Raw genomic sequence first — 15,091 nt, 5'->3', positions numbered from 1 at the left:
TTTGGTGGTTGATCATCTAGTATTTATATTTAAATAAAATAAACAAGAAAAACTCTAGATGCCAGTGTTATATATTATGAACAAAGCTTTTTTTAATTTCTGCATTTATTAGTTATGCCCTCTATATTTTGTACAACACAAACACAAAATTAAAAAGGAAAAAAAAAAACATGTAAACGAAGACATAGATATGATGCTCCAAAGCTTCTCCAGACATTCCAATGGGTATGTATTTTGGGCTTTCCTGTTTTTTAAATGCCCGAAACACCTCTGTGACAATGGCTATATAGCTAATGGTGGTCTGGCAAAATTAGACTGGCCTAGTTTCTCTTTGCTCTTGTTTTTAATAAACAAAGATTTATTCCCATTTCAGACCAGTATCATGGCAAAGCATGTAATACACACGATAGTACAGTGATGTGTCAGCATCACATTTCTGTCACTAAGTGCGCAACCCTGATCCTAAATCTCAGCATACACATAAATCTAACACTAATATCATCACTAGGCATGAGCCCCAGAACAAGCCATAAATCAGACCCTACAACAGATAAAGGAGAAAAGACGTGTATTTTCCATTTAAATAAAATGTTTTTGTTGTGGGTTACATAAGTCAAATTCTGTTACTGTTTATAAAGTATCACTAAGCATTTCCCTTTACACGTTTAATAAGTAGTTTTATAGCATTAGTGCTATAATTTATAGCATGTGACTCCTCTCTTTAGGTTGAGTGCGTTTTCCTGAAGGTTATTCTATATCACACAAAGACACAGAGGACTCCTCACCAACCCAAAACCCTGCATAGAGGGGTTCAGTGAAAGTAGAGTGGAATGTGTGTAAATGTTTGAGCGTGTGTGTATTAGAGGAGACACAGACTGTGTAGAAGGATAGAGTTCCAGCATCAAAGTCCAGATACACTCCTACTCTCCCTGAGCGTGGGGTGTTGGGGGGTAAAATAATTTTATTATTATTGTGCCAGACACAGTAATCTTTATCAGTCATGTAAAGACTCCAGGACTTATTATTGAGGCCAAAGGCACACTCACTGCTGCCTCCTTTCCTTGTGATTCCTTTGTAAGTTGCTGCAATAAAAACTCTCCTCTTTCTCCATTCCACCTCCCAGTAACAATGTCCAGTTAAGCTTTCCATACTGAGAACCTGAGGCCACACGTTGAATCTGTCTGGATGATCTGGATACTGCTGATCATCTTCCACACGCTCCACCTGTCTGTTATCTCTGACAGTGAGAGATAATTATATGTCGTATTTGGGTCCAGAGTGAACCTAAATGCATCTAAACACACAAAAAAAACTTGCATTAGAGGGGTGTGTGTGTGTGTGTGTGTGAGAAAGAGAGAGAGTGAGAGAGAGAGAGAGAGAGAGAGAGAGAGAGAGATCAATTTACATTTTCTCACACTTGTTTTCAACCACCTTTGCCCTGAATTCTCCATTCTGAAAAAAATAAAAAACACACACACATGCAGAGGACAAAACATGATTAAAAAGAAATAATAATTGCATTCATTCTTAACTAATCTGGCCAATAATTCTGGGGACCATGTAATTCTTGTCCTGCTGGATCTAACTGCGGCATTTGACACAGTGGATCACAACATTTTAGTTTCCTGCTTGCAGCATCTAGTCGGCATTTGTGGTAGTGCTTTGGAATGGTTTAAGCCTTATCTGACAGACAGAACATTGTGTGTGAGTTTTGCTGGCTCAGAATCCTCCTCAGCTCCCCTATCATATGGGGTTCCACAGGGCTCAATCTTAGGACCCCTCCTTTTCTCACTTTATCTGATCTCATTGGGCTCTATCCTGAGAAAACATGGTATTTCTTTCCATTGTTACCCTGATGACAGCCAGATATATGTCCCTTTATAGAAGAAAGATGCTTTCTCGATTAAACCACTTTTGTTATGTCTTAATGACATTAAAGACTGGATGGCTTTAAATTTTTTACATTTTAATGAAAACAAATCAGAAGTGATGGTCCCTGTGAAGCCTCTCCAGTTGATTTGGGCCCCTTGACATTGTACGTGAAGCCAATAATCTTAAATTTGGGTTTTAAGATGGACAGTGATTTTAAATTGGATCGCTAAGTTGGCACAGTAGTTAAGTCCAGCTTTTTTTTCACCTGAGGCAGCTGGCAAAGGTGAAGCCAATTCTTGCACATGAGCATTTTCAAACAGTAATCAATTGTTTCAAGCCTTCATCACATCCCAGCTGGATTACTGCAATGCACTCTATTTTGGAGTCAGCCAGTCCTCCCTTAGACGTCTTCAATTAGTTCAAAATGCTGCTGCCCGACATTTAACAGGATCGCGTAAGAGGGAACATATAACTCCCATTCTGGCCTCTCTCCACTGGTTGCCTGTGCATTTTAGAGTACATTTTAAAATTCTCTTATTTGTTTTTAAATCTTTAAATGGACTGGCCCCACCTTACCTCGCTGAGCTGCTACATCCCCACGTCCCTGCTCGGTGCCTCAGGTCAGCTGATCAGCTGCTCCTGTAGGTGCCGTGGTGGAAACGTAAGCTCAGAGGGGATAGAGCCTTTTAAATTGCTGCGCCAAAACTGTGGAATAACCTCCCATTATATATTAGGCAATTTTTAAAACATATCTTAAAACCCATTTCTATTTCCTGGCTATCAACCCAGCATGATATTTTGCTTTTTTTGTTTTTATTAGTTTTGTTTTATTGGAGTTATTTATTTTTCCTAATGGTTATATTTTGTTTTTATTTTGTTTTATAAACATCTGTGTACAGCACTTTGTTTTTTTAAAGTGCTCTATAAATAAAGTTGAGATGAGTTGAGAAGCATTGTGGCGAATGAACTGATTCTAATTCTGAAAGTTCTAAATAGAAATAATTATTACCTGTGAGATATTGTCACACCCTGTCATGTGTCTGTTTTCCCCATCATGTGCTCTTGCACATGGTTCTGTTTGATATTGTTCCTGTCTCCGCCTTAGTCCCGCCTTAGCTACACCCCCTCGTCATTGTCTCCATCTGTGTCTCTTTTGTAATCTTGCTCCCTCGTTATCTGTCTCAGGTGTCCTTGTGTGTATTTAAGTTCCTTTGTGTTAGACTTTCTTTGTTGGACATTCCTCTTTCCCATTTCCTCGCTTTACTGTTGTCACTCTAGTCTGTTTCTCTCATCTGTTTCCATTTCACTTTCGCTTCGTATGCCTGTCTGGTCTGTCTGTGCTTGTTTGGTTTGTCTGTTTGTATCTCTCTTGTCTTTAGTCTGTTTAGCTCTCCCCGTCTAGGTCTCTGTTTGGCTCTCCCTGTATGGTCACTCTGTCCAAGTCTCTCTGTCTAGGTCTTTCTTTGTCCAAGTATCCTGTCTAGTTATCTAAGTCTATCTCTATCTTTTGTTTCAATAAAACTCTATGGTGTTATGAATTTGCATCCGCCTCCATCAGTTTAAGTGAATAAGTTTAGTAATGAAATGGATGCACATGAACATGAATGAGAAAAAAACACTTAAATATATTCATAGATAAATATACAAGAAAAATTGACACTCGTGGTGTGTTTGTGTGTTGTGTGTTGTGTTGTGTTTGAGTGTATATTTTGTAAACTGTATTTTGTCTGTGAATGTTGAATGAGTTAATGAACAAAGGAATGAATGAAATGGGTGTGTTACTGTATCAAAGGTAAATCCTTTTCTTACACACTCACTCTCTCTGTCTCTACATACCTGAGAGTTTGTATTCTGCAGTGTGGATCAGACAGCAGGTTCTCTCCAGGTTCTCCTGTGTGATTGTAGGTTAGATCCAGTTCTGTCAGGGTGTAGGATTTTGATTTTAGGGCTAGGGCCAGTGATGAACAGCCTTTGTCTGTAATCATACAACCAGCTAATCTACAGGAAAAAACAGAAAGATATATGAAATAAAATAAGATGATTCAAAAAATTATATATATGTGTCATTTTACTACAGAAACTACACACCAAATCTTGTTACATATACGTGGACATGGAATTTTTGGTATGGAAAATGATTAAACAGAGATACTTCATCATAACAAATTCATGTCACTTTTCAAATATGATTAAATTTTTATTTTTAACATATTATATATATATTGTTTTGTTTATAAACATATAACATTATTTCCTATCTCAGCATTTCTCTGTTTTTTCTCTGTATTAGTCTTTGTCTCCAGTTTTTCCTGTTGCCTGTGTTGTTTCACTTTTTTTTTCTGCCTGATGCCAACCTATTTTTACCTAGTCTTGGTCTCTGCCTTTCTCTAATATCTTTGGAATTTGTTTTATATTATAATCTACATTGCATTCTCTTTCTCTCTAAGTGTGTCTATTTTTAGGTGTTTCTCTGTATCCGTTTGGCATTAGTTTCTCTGTTGCCCATGTTTTTTTTTTTTTTAAGTTTCTTTGTTTCTCTGTCAACACTTCTGTGTGATTGGCTTTAGGTTTATTTTCTGTTATTTTGTTATGTTTGTCATTGTCATTTCTTTTTCCTTGCTTGACTGAACCACACCAACTGGCATAATATCTTTAAAATTCAGATAATTGTATATATATATATATATATATACAAAAGCAACTTAAGTACAGGGTGGCACGGTGGCGCAGCAGGTAGTGTCACAGTCACACAGCTCCAGGGGCCTGGAGGTTGTGGGTTCGATTCCTGCTCCAGGTTACTGTCTGTGAGGAGTTGGTGTGTTCTCTCCGTGTCCGCGTGGGTTTTTTCCGGGTGCTCCGGTTTCCTCCCACGGTCCAAAAACACACGTTGGTAGGTGGATTGGTAACTCCAAAGTGAATGTGTGTGTCTGTGTTGCCCTGTGAAGGACTGGCGCCCCCTCCAGGGTGTATTACCCGCCTTGCGCCCAATGATTCTAGGTAGGCTCTGGACCCACCGTGACCCTGAATGGGATAAGTGGTTACAGATATTGAATGAATGACCGTAAGTACAGTACATTGCATGCTGCGCACAAAATGTTTTGCTTATTTCAATGAGCTACAAATGATACAATGAACAGATATTAAATGACAACCTGTTTCTGTTATTGTCAGTAACAACTGGAAAATCGAAGAGTTAGACTTAATAAACACTAAATAGCAGGTGAATGGAACAACTTTAGAATATCAGAATTGAACAACTTAATATTTTGTTTACCTGAGAATGTCTAGTTTACAGTGTGGACTCTTTAGACCACTTTAGAAATCTTCTCCACTCCTGAATCCTGCAGGTCATTAATACTGAGGTCCAGTTCCCTCAGAGAGCTGTGTTCCACTTGTAAAATTGACTCCAGACTTTCACAAGCTGCTTCCCCAAAATAACATAAACCTAGCCTAAAACAAGAAACACTTCAGTCTAATAAACACAGTGAAGGAATGATGGAATCTAGGTGATATATATATATATATATAATGAAACAAATAATAAAAAAATAACAATTACAGATAAATTAAATACAAGAGAACTGTGTGCTGTGTGGAGTTGTGTGACTGCAACACTAAATGATGCCTAGAAATGTAAATTATACACTCTGAACAAACAACAAAACACATTTAATATAAAGCATGTGTGTTTATTATGAATAATTATATATATATATATATATATATATATATATATATATATATATATATATATATATATATATATATATAATTCATTCATTCATTCAAGCCTACCTGGAATTATTGGGCACAAGGCGGGAATACACCCTGGAGGGGGCTATATATATAAATTAAATTAAAAAAAAATATATATATATATATATATATATATATATATATATATATATATTTTTTTTTTTTTTTTTTTTTTTTTTTTTTTTTTTTGCAGCAGCAGCAGCAGAAGCAGCAGGTAGTGTCGCAGTCACACAGCTGTAACTAGTTTGGTGTGTTCTCCCTGTGTCTGCGTGGGTTTCCTCCGGGTGCTCCAGTTTGGTAGGTGGATTGACGACTCAAAATTGTCCGTAAGTGCAAGTGTGTGAGTGAATGTGTGTTTGTTTGTTTCTGAATAAAAACTGACCTGAATATCTCGAGTTTACAGTGTGAACTTTTCAGTGTGCCACAAAGCTGTTCCACTCCAGAATCCTGCAGGTCATTATGAGTGAGGTCCAGTTCTCTTATGGGACAGTTTTGTGTTTGCAGAAATGATGTAAGACATTCACAAGACTTTACAGTGAGATTACAGGCAACTAATCTAAAATAAAGAGAGAAAATACAGGAAAACATATAATTGAATGAAATCATATGCACTGTCCAGAAGTTCTCATTCAAATCATTCTTTTAAACTAATCATGCTTTTTTAACTCCATTAAACTCCAAATACTATTCAATTTAATATTCCATCACCCCTAACTATCACCAAAATCACTCTTCTGAATATGCCTAAAGGCAGCATAAAACAACTGAATACTACAATGCCACCAGTGGCCAGGCATTCTAACTGCATTACAAGTCATTCCATGAACTTAAAAACAGTACTTAAATTCAGTCTTACATACATTACTGAATTAGTGAACCTTTTAGGTTCATATCATTCAGCTGTTGCATATGTTGATGTCCATATTTTTGCATAGTAGACAATTGTCAGAATATCATGGTGTGTGTGTATCAACACACTTTGAATAAACATCAAACATTATAAATCAGTTCTGTCTGTCACTGTCTGTCTGTCACAAAATTTGAATGATTCTGTCATTGCCAAATTTGACTGATTATTACTTTCTAAATACTTGGAATAATAATTAATATAGTTTTAAAGGACACTTTAAAGTAGAAAATGTGTTTTCTGACCCTAAGAAAGTTTACAAATTCTTCCAATTGACTCCTGAATGCCAAAATATGTATTAATAATTATTATTAGTAATAATAATAATAATAATAATAATAATAATAATAATAATAGACATTTAATAACAGCAAATGCATTCAAATTTTAACAGGTAACTGCTAGATATTTTACACATATTTCAATTTGTATAAGAAAGAAAAACAGACTTGATATAATTATATTTCTTTCAAACATTGATTTCTTTAATATGAAAAAAAATATTTGGATGAGGAAAATGAGAAAATTATATGCATCATTTACTGGCTCACTTTAGTTAGTGTCATGTCTAACACTTTTAATTTACGTAATAATTTTTACTTCAGAGGATTACATCATATTTAAATCATTTAAATCATATACATCCAGATATAAAATTTGAGAATGAATATATATTACTCAGATTGTTTCTCTGGATGTAGATTTGATTTCCTGTAAACCTTTGATGTTAAAAAAATTATATTTAAAATTTTGAATTTTTTTAACATATTCATTAGCTGAAGGATTGGCGCCCCCTTCAGTGTGTGTTCCCACCTTGCACCCAGTGATTCCAGGTGACCTCCAGACCCACCGAGACCCTGAACTTGATAAGTGCTTACAGACAATGAATGAATAATTAATATCCATTAGCTGAGGTAAATGAATGATGAATGTCACTGCTGAGGTGTTATTTGACACCCCTCCCCATCCCCCCCCCATGCACACACAGAGCCCCTCATGTAAGAAACAGAGCAGTTATTACTCCATTTAATACCTCTGCCATTCATATTATATGGTTAGAACAATTAACTGGTGAATGTTAATGGACTGGATTATTTCCATTTCATCTGTGAACCAGTGATGTGTTAATCTTCGTAGTTACACTGTGCACATAATGAATTCACAGAGTATTTACCTGAGAATCTCCAGTTTACAGTGTGGACCCTTCAGTCCATCAAAGAGCTTCATCACTCCTGAATCCTTCAGGTCATTTTTACTGAGGTCCAGTTCCCTCAGAGAGCAGTTTTTGGATTCTAAAACTGAACTCAGTGTACAACAGGAATCATAACTAAGTCCACACACAGCAAGTCTGCACAGAGAGAATAAACACAGCTTCTACATTTATGTTCCTGTAATGTTAGTTTAAACTCCAAAATGACATAAAACATCTTTAATACAATTTTTATAGTCACCTGAGAATCTCCAGTGTACAGTGTGGACTCTTCAGTCCATCAGAGAGCAGCTTCACTGAATCTTTCAGGTCATTTTTGCTGAGGTCTAGTTCTCTCAGTGAGCAGTTTTCTGACTTTAGAGCATCACCCAAAATAAGGACGGACTGTTCAGAGAAATTACAGCCAGCAAATCTTAAAGGGTGAGGAAGCAACATAATTAAAGTTAGCAGCTGTAGACATTATTTATGTTTACATTTATACATAATACAAGGAAATACTGAGATTATTATTAACAGCACAATCCCTCGCTCTCCCTTTCTTTCTGCATCTCTTAAAATATACAAATATATGTGAACAGAACAAATATCTTCCACTGCAGCTTGTACAACACAGATATATAATAAAATAATATTGTTTTAAAGCTCCTTCATGTAGTTGTTGAGAAATAACACTTGTTTTGGGTTTGCTCTTTGTAAATTAACAGCTATAAATAGGCAAAATAAAAGAGTTGATGAAGAGCTTGGTATGTGAGTAGTGTTTTTACAGTGGAGGTTCATCATCAGTAAAGTTTATGAAAATATAATCATTACATCTTAATTTACATCTTTGTATGATGACGTTTCAGTGTCAGTGTCAAATGTGTGTGTATAATTATACTAATAATGATATATATATATATATATACACACACACACACACATATATATATATATATATATATATATATATATATATATATATATATATATATGTGTGTGTGTGTGTATATATATATATATATATCATTATTAGTATAATTATTTCATATTTGATTCTCCAAATAGTGTAAAGCAATCTTTAAAATGATTTGATTAATGTCTAAAATACATTCATTATCTGTAACCCTTATCCAGTTCAGGGTCATGATGGTTCCAGAGCCAACCCAGAATCATTGGGCGCAAGGCAGGAACACACCCTGGAGGGGGCGCCAGTCCTTCACAGGGCAACACACACACACATTCACACCTACGGACACTTTTGAGTCACCAATCCACCTACCAACGTGTGTTTTTAGACCGTGGGAGGAAACCGGAGCAGCCGGAGGAAACCCATGCAGACACAGGGAGAACACACTCCTCACAGACAGTCACCCAGAGCGGGACTTGAACCCACAACCTCCAGGTCCCTGGAGCTGCGTGACTGCGACACTACCTGCTGCACCGCCCTGTCTAATATACAAAGCCTCCTAAACCAGTTGCTGGTTGTTTTCAGCTTTGTTTAACAGATGTTATTTGACATCACATGGTTATTGTGGTTTGAATAACTGATGTGTTTTAAAGTAAGAATTGAAAAGCAAATGTTATCACGGTTTACATTTGCCTTGGTAATCCCCCACAGTCAGTGTGAACCCTTAGCCTAGAAGTAAAGATAAATAATAAGCATTGTTCAAGCCTAAAATAAAGGTGGGGCAGTGCTAGTCTCATTTTTAAGGTGGTACAGTTTGCAGGTAGTGGGAGGAGAGCCACAGACTAACTGTCCATATTTGGTTGTGTCCTGGAGCAAGGCACTCACTGTCTGTGAGGAGTTTGGTGTGTTCTCCCTGTGTTTGTGTGAGTTTCCTCCCATGGTCTAAAAACACACGTTGGTAGGTGGACTGGCGACTCAAAAGTGTCCGTAGGTGTGAATGAATGTGTGAGTGTGTGTGTGTGTTGCCCTGTGAAGGACTGGCGTTCCGTCCAGGGTGTGTTCCTGCCTTGCGCCCAATGATTCCAGGTAGGCTCCAGACCCACCGTGACCCTGAACTGGGCAAGGGTTACAGATAATGAATTAATGAATAACCTGAAAGGAGTCAAAAGACTATAATTTTGAAATGAACACTCACTGAGCTTTTCTGCATTTAGTGATAGCTGGGATGAGTCTCTGATAACCCTCTTCTGATGTAATGTATTTCTTCAGGCTCAGCTCTTTTCTCACCTTCTCTGAATGGATATACATGTAGGCTATGTTTGAGCACTGAGCAGGAGACAGAGCCGTCTTAGAGACATAGTCTGGAATTAGAGACAAACAGTTATTCAATTGCTTTTCTGAAAAAAAAAAAAACTTTTCTGAAAAAATCAAAGCATTTTAAATGGATCTTAAAATGAATATTTGCAGTGCCTTACTTCTATAAAATCCAAGCATAATGAATGCTAACAGTGATGTATTTGATTGTGATTTTGTTGTTGAAAGATGGTTTATTGATTAATTTTCACAAGACCACTGATAAACTTTAAATGTTGGTATCTGTTTTAGAACATATTCCATTAAAATATATTCTTCCTCAGCATAATCTTTCCCATTCATGTGTATATTCCTGCTGAAATGTGTAAAGTTTAATGTAAAATATTAAACATTTTTAAGAAAATGTATTTGTAAAAATTAACTACCTTTAAAAATCCATGCGGTAAATGCAGCTAAGAGAATGACAGTGACTGAAAAGCAGATTATCACTATCTTCCAAGCATGAAAACCTTTTCCTGAAACAGACATAATACAAATAAAATACACAGTATAAAAAAATATTAGTATACTACTCTATCACATTTTTTGAGTGTTTAATGAATTGTCCATATTAATTTCTCACTCCAATAAATGTATTATTATTTAATATTATTATTTGAGAGTGTAACTGTTTCCAAGTATTTCCTCTTTTTCTGTAATAGACAAAATAGATTACAGATATGTGTTCTCTGTACACTGGCATTTAGATTTTTGCATATATCTATAGGGTATAGTTTTTGTCATCAGAGTTCACTGTATCAACTTATTTAACTAATGCTGGACACCAATATAAATGATAGCATTCTCAAATGAAATTCAGCTTTGATGACTGATGCAGGCATTTTTACAGATAAAAAACTGAGAATGAAAGGTAACACATTGTGATTTACTTACCTTTGACCTGCACATATATTGTTACATCATCATACCAGTGATGCATCTGAACAAAACACTTGTAAACTCCCTCATCAGATGCTTGCACAGCTGAGAGTTTCAATGATGTGTTTCCTTCCTTCAGCTCTTCTAAAAACAGACATGTCCTCCCTTTGTACGACTCCATCTGCTGCTTGTTCATGTCTTCATGAGATTCGTAAAGATGCACTAGTGTTTTAGTCTGACTTAGCTCCAGTCTAGACCACATTATTTGCATGCCCTCAGCATTGGTTTTGGGTTTGAGAGAACAGGGGAGAACCAGATCTTCACCAGCTTCAAGAACAACAACTGTATCTGGACCTTCAACTTTGAAGGGCCCTGGAAAAGGAAACAAATACATGATTGAAAATAAGATATAGAGAGAAAGCATTGTTGGGACTGAGAGACAAAACACAGAATAGATGGTTCCTTATGGGTTCTTTAGTCAGGTCAGTGGTTCTTTAAAGACCTATGAGCACTCAGAATCCATTTACATGCTTACAAGATTCTAAAATTTCTGAATCTGAGATACAAGAATCTGAGATTTCTGAAAGACATAATGTGCCTAATGTGCCTCATGCTAACTCGTTTATCAGAAGCCATACTAAAAATATATAATATATAGAAAACAACTGAATATTTACATTTGTTCATTCATTCATTCATTTTTTTAATTGCTCCATCCTGTCCAGGCTAGTGGTGCTTCCAGAGCCTATCCAGAATCACTGGGGCCAAAGCAGGAACATACAATGGACAGGACATTCAAGCCACCTATCGTTGTGTGTTTGGAGAATGGGACAAAATTGGAGCACACAGAGGAAACCCAAACAGACACAGGGAGAACACAATCCTCACTGGCAGAGACCAGAAGAGAGGATTGAACCCTGTACTGACTACTGTACATGACCTTAGAACTAATCGGCATGCACTGTGCTATCATGCCACAATATGTAAAATACACTGAAATTCCAGTCATTTTCAGCCCACACAGATGCCCTCTGATCACAGAGACTCGTGGTCATAATTTTTATGGACAGTTCACAAGCTCTTATATATATTACCTACAGATGCTCATATAAATGTCAGTTATAGACCTCATAGACCATTAAAAGCATTTGTATAACACAGCCCTCCCCTTATGTTAACTAATCTATATCTGTTCTCATGCAAGTTGTGTGCTACAGTGACAATGCAATCTGCTCTCCATTTTAGGTCACCATAGTCTGGCAATTTAGCTATAGGGCTATCTATAAACTAACTATCACAGTGGATTACTGAAGGCTTCAACATGATAAAGAGAAGCAAACAAAACATCTGTTTTAATTCTGCTGAAAAAAAAAAATCACACCAAACCAGGACATAATATTTTTACTATTATTGTCAACCAGGTGAATTCTTTCTTGCTTTTTTCTTTTTTTGTAACTATGAATTTGTCTGTTTATTTATTTATGTATTCATTTATTTATTTGTTTGTTTGTTTGTTTGATTTTTTTTATGTATCTGGGCTGCGGCGTTTTATTTTGAAATGTGTGTTTGTATCTGACTTTCCACAGTCGAATGTTGACTGGTCCATTAACTAGACTTGATGAACAGACGCTGACCTATCGTGAATTTACACCTATCGTTTACATGACAACCAATGGGAATGGTCAGGGGGTGGGGCTAACTCTAATCATTTCAGGTAAAGCGCAATGGCGTGAGGAAGGGCAAAGAACTGAGTGGGACGTTCTTACGGTTGCGGCGTAATTCAGAGCAGCATGAATGAAAGGAGAACCGGCCACGTCGCAACTACAGCGCAGCAAGCAGCGAAATCGCTCAGTTGGTGACTTGAGAAGTGAAGAGGGAGCTTCGGAACGCGGGGGAGAGCAGCGCGGAGCCACGAAGGACCGACGTGTACCCAAAACCGAGGAGTCGGGGCAGCACGTGAACGTGGAGGAAAGACATTAAGGCTTCCTGCATTTTACTTTCCACCCGGGCTTTGGATCACTCGCGCTGGGGGTTGGTGGTTACCACTCCCGGGCAGAGTGTGAGTATTGATTCTTCCTTGTGTGCGATAGTGAGAGTAGTGGATTACAATTTAGAGTCGGAAAGTAACCAAATCTCTTGTGGAGACGAGGAAATCACATGCCCATGCCCACGAGGAAACCCATGGGGAGAACACAAACTCTTCAGTCACCCACAGCCTCCAGGTCCATGGAGCTGTGTGACTGCAACACTACCTACTGTGCCACCATTTTTATTTTTTTATTAAGACATTTTCCTTACCTTTAACTTGGACTCGAAGAGTGATGTCTTCATACAAGAGTGTTGATTTGTCTTGAACCAAACACTTGTAAATGCCTTCATCAGAAGCTCTGACCTCTGACAGTTTTAGAGAGGTGTTTCCTTTTTTCAGCTCATCTTTAAACAGACCTGTCCTCCCTTTGTACGACTCCATCTGCTGCTCATATCTGTCTTCCTGGTCATCATACAAGTGCACTATCTTGTTGTTCTGATTCAGATGAAGTCTGATCCATTCCACTGTCATATTTACAGCACTGATATTGGGTTGGACAAAACAAGGCAGAATCACATCCTTGTTATATTCAGCATCTAACGGAGCCTCTGGACCAACTACTTTAAAGTGCACTGCAAAAACAGAGTATAATGACAAATATTTGATTTCAGTTTGATCACAAAGCAGTTTGGCTTCTCATCCTATTACAATGTAATGTCTCCATGTTGCATGATATGATTTAAATTTCTCAATATTTATTATTTGAAATGATTTTGATATTTCATAGATTACACAAGTGGGTGCTTTGAAAATGCAACAAATGCAAAATTATATTGTTTCATCTGAAATCAAGAATGTTAAGAGAGAGCTTGCCATCCCATCCAATGGAGATTTTGTGCACAGTTTAACATCTATCAAAGGTTGCACTTTTTTAAAGTAGCAAACTTCATTCATTAGAATGTGATTTTTATTAATTGCATAAATACATGAAACACTGAAGATTAATGCAAAAAATAGCAATATAATTCTACCTTTGTGGTGATGTAATATAAATGTTATCCTTACATAGTGTGACATCCTATTGTTCTGTGTCCCAAACAAAAAATGTACATTTAATGTGAATACACACCTGCTGCAGACTTGAAAAAACCAGAGAAAATTAGTATCACACTGAGAAACATCATCCCTGAAAGAAAGTAAAACTTTTTTTTTAGTTTTTGATTCACAGGGGCAGTGCATTAAAAACGATTTCTGCTGACAGGTTCTGTTAGTCATAAGTTGCAATCTATTATCACATACTTTTCTCCTGGTGCTTTGGTACAGAGTTCATTATTATTACTTTTAAACATCTGTTTTCTTTACATTAATCTGAAGGGCTGGACCTCAAGTTCATGCCATAACCACTGCAGTACATTTCGTGTGCTTCTTGCTGTTCAGGCATTGTGTGCACCACTGAGTCCCTACTGGCAAATAAATAAAGGATATATTAAAACAAATCTGTGGGAACACTAATATCCCAGATTTAATGACAGTGGAAACTATTTTCACCTTAAATTTTGTAACCGAGCCTCTCAAAAGTACTATATACTTTTGGTGACGGTAGAGGAAGATTAACTCGTTAATAGTTTAGCCATGGTCATGTCCCAGAGACTTGCTATTCTTGCGTTTTACGCAATGTCCCAACTTTTCTGGAAATGGTGTTCATGAATTTCGGGAGCCATGGACCCTACTGAGTTTGAGGAACATGCAATCCAACAGATTCTGTGGAGTTTCATTGTGTGGTCAGTCTTTGGATTTCCAGTAAATTGTGGACAGTGCATCAGTGCTCTTTGGTATGTAGGTTTTCCACTTAGTAGTTGGTAGACTCAGTGGTGCCTGGTCCTTATTTTCAGGGTTTCTGTCTTTAGTTTTGTACTCAGTAGTTAGTTTGCTGTTAAGTTTTGCATCTTGATGCAGTTTTCTATTCATGATCAATATTTGCGCAGGCCACATAAAAGATTCATCTACTTATATGGTTTTGTCAAAACAGCATCCTAATTTTAAGATCTATAGTGTTGTATTTTACATTTAATTCTGTTGCCGGCTCTCTCCTAATGCCAGCTATACAGTGTGTAATTAAAAGGTTGCTTACTGTATACCATGCTGCAGGAAATGTAAGCTACAACTGAACTCCTGGGAAAGCTGATCTGAAGTCTGTGT

General features: G+C 36.9%; 1 pseudogene; it reads right to left on the bottom strand.

Annotated features, from left to right (window-relative positions):
• Positions 1-505: 505 nt before the first annotated feature.
• LOC136700044 (uncharacterized) lies at positions 506-14,076 on the bottom strand (annotated as a pseudogene).
• Between the last annotated feature and the right edge of the window lie 1,015 nt (positions 14,077-15,091).

This window comes from Hoplias malabaricus, chromosome 6 (genome assembly GCF_029633855.1).
Source record: "Hoplias malabaricus isolate fHopMal1 chromosome 6, fHopMal1.hap1, whole genome shotgun sequence".
NCBI classification, from domain to species: Eukaryota; Metazoa; Chordata; class Actinopteri; order Characiformes; family Erythrinidae; genus Hoplias; species Hoplias malabaricus.
Note: the sequence above shows the minus strand (reverse complement) of the source record. Positions and strands in the feature narration are given on the sequence as shown.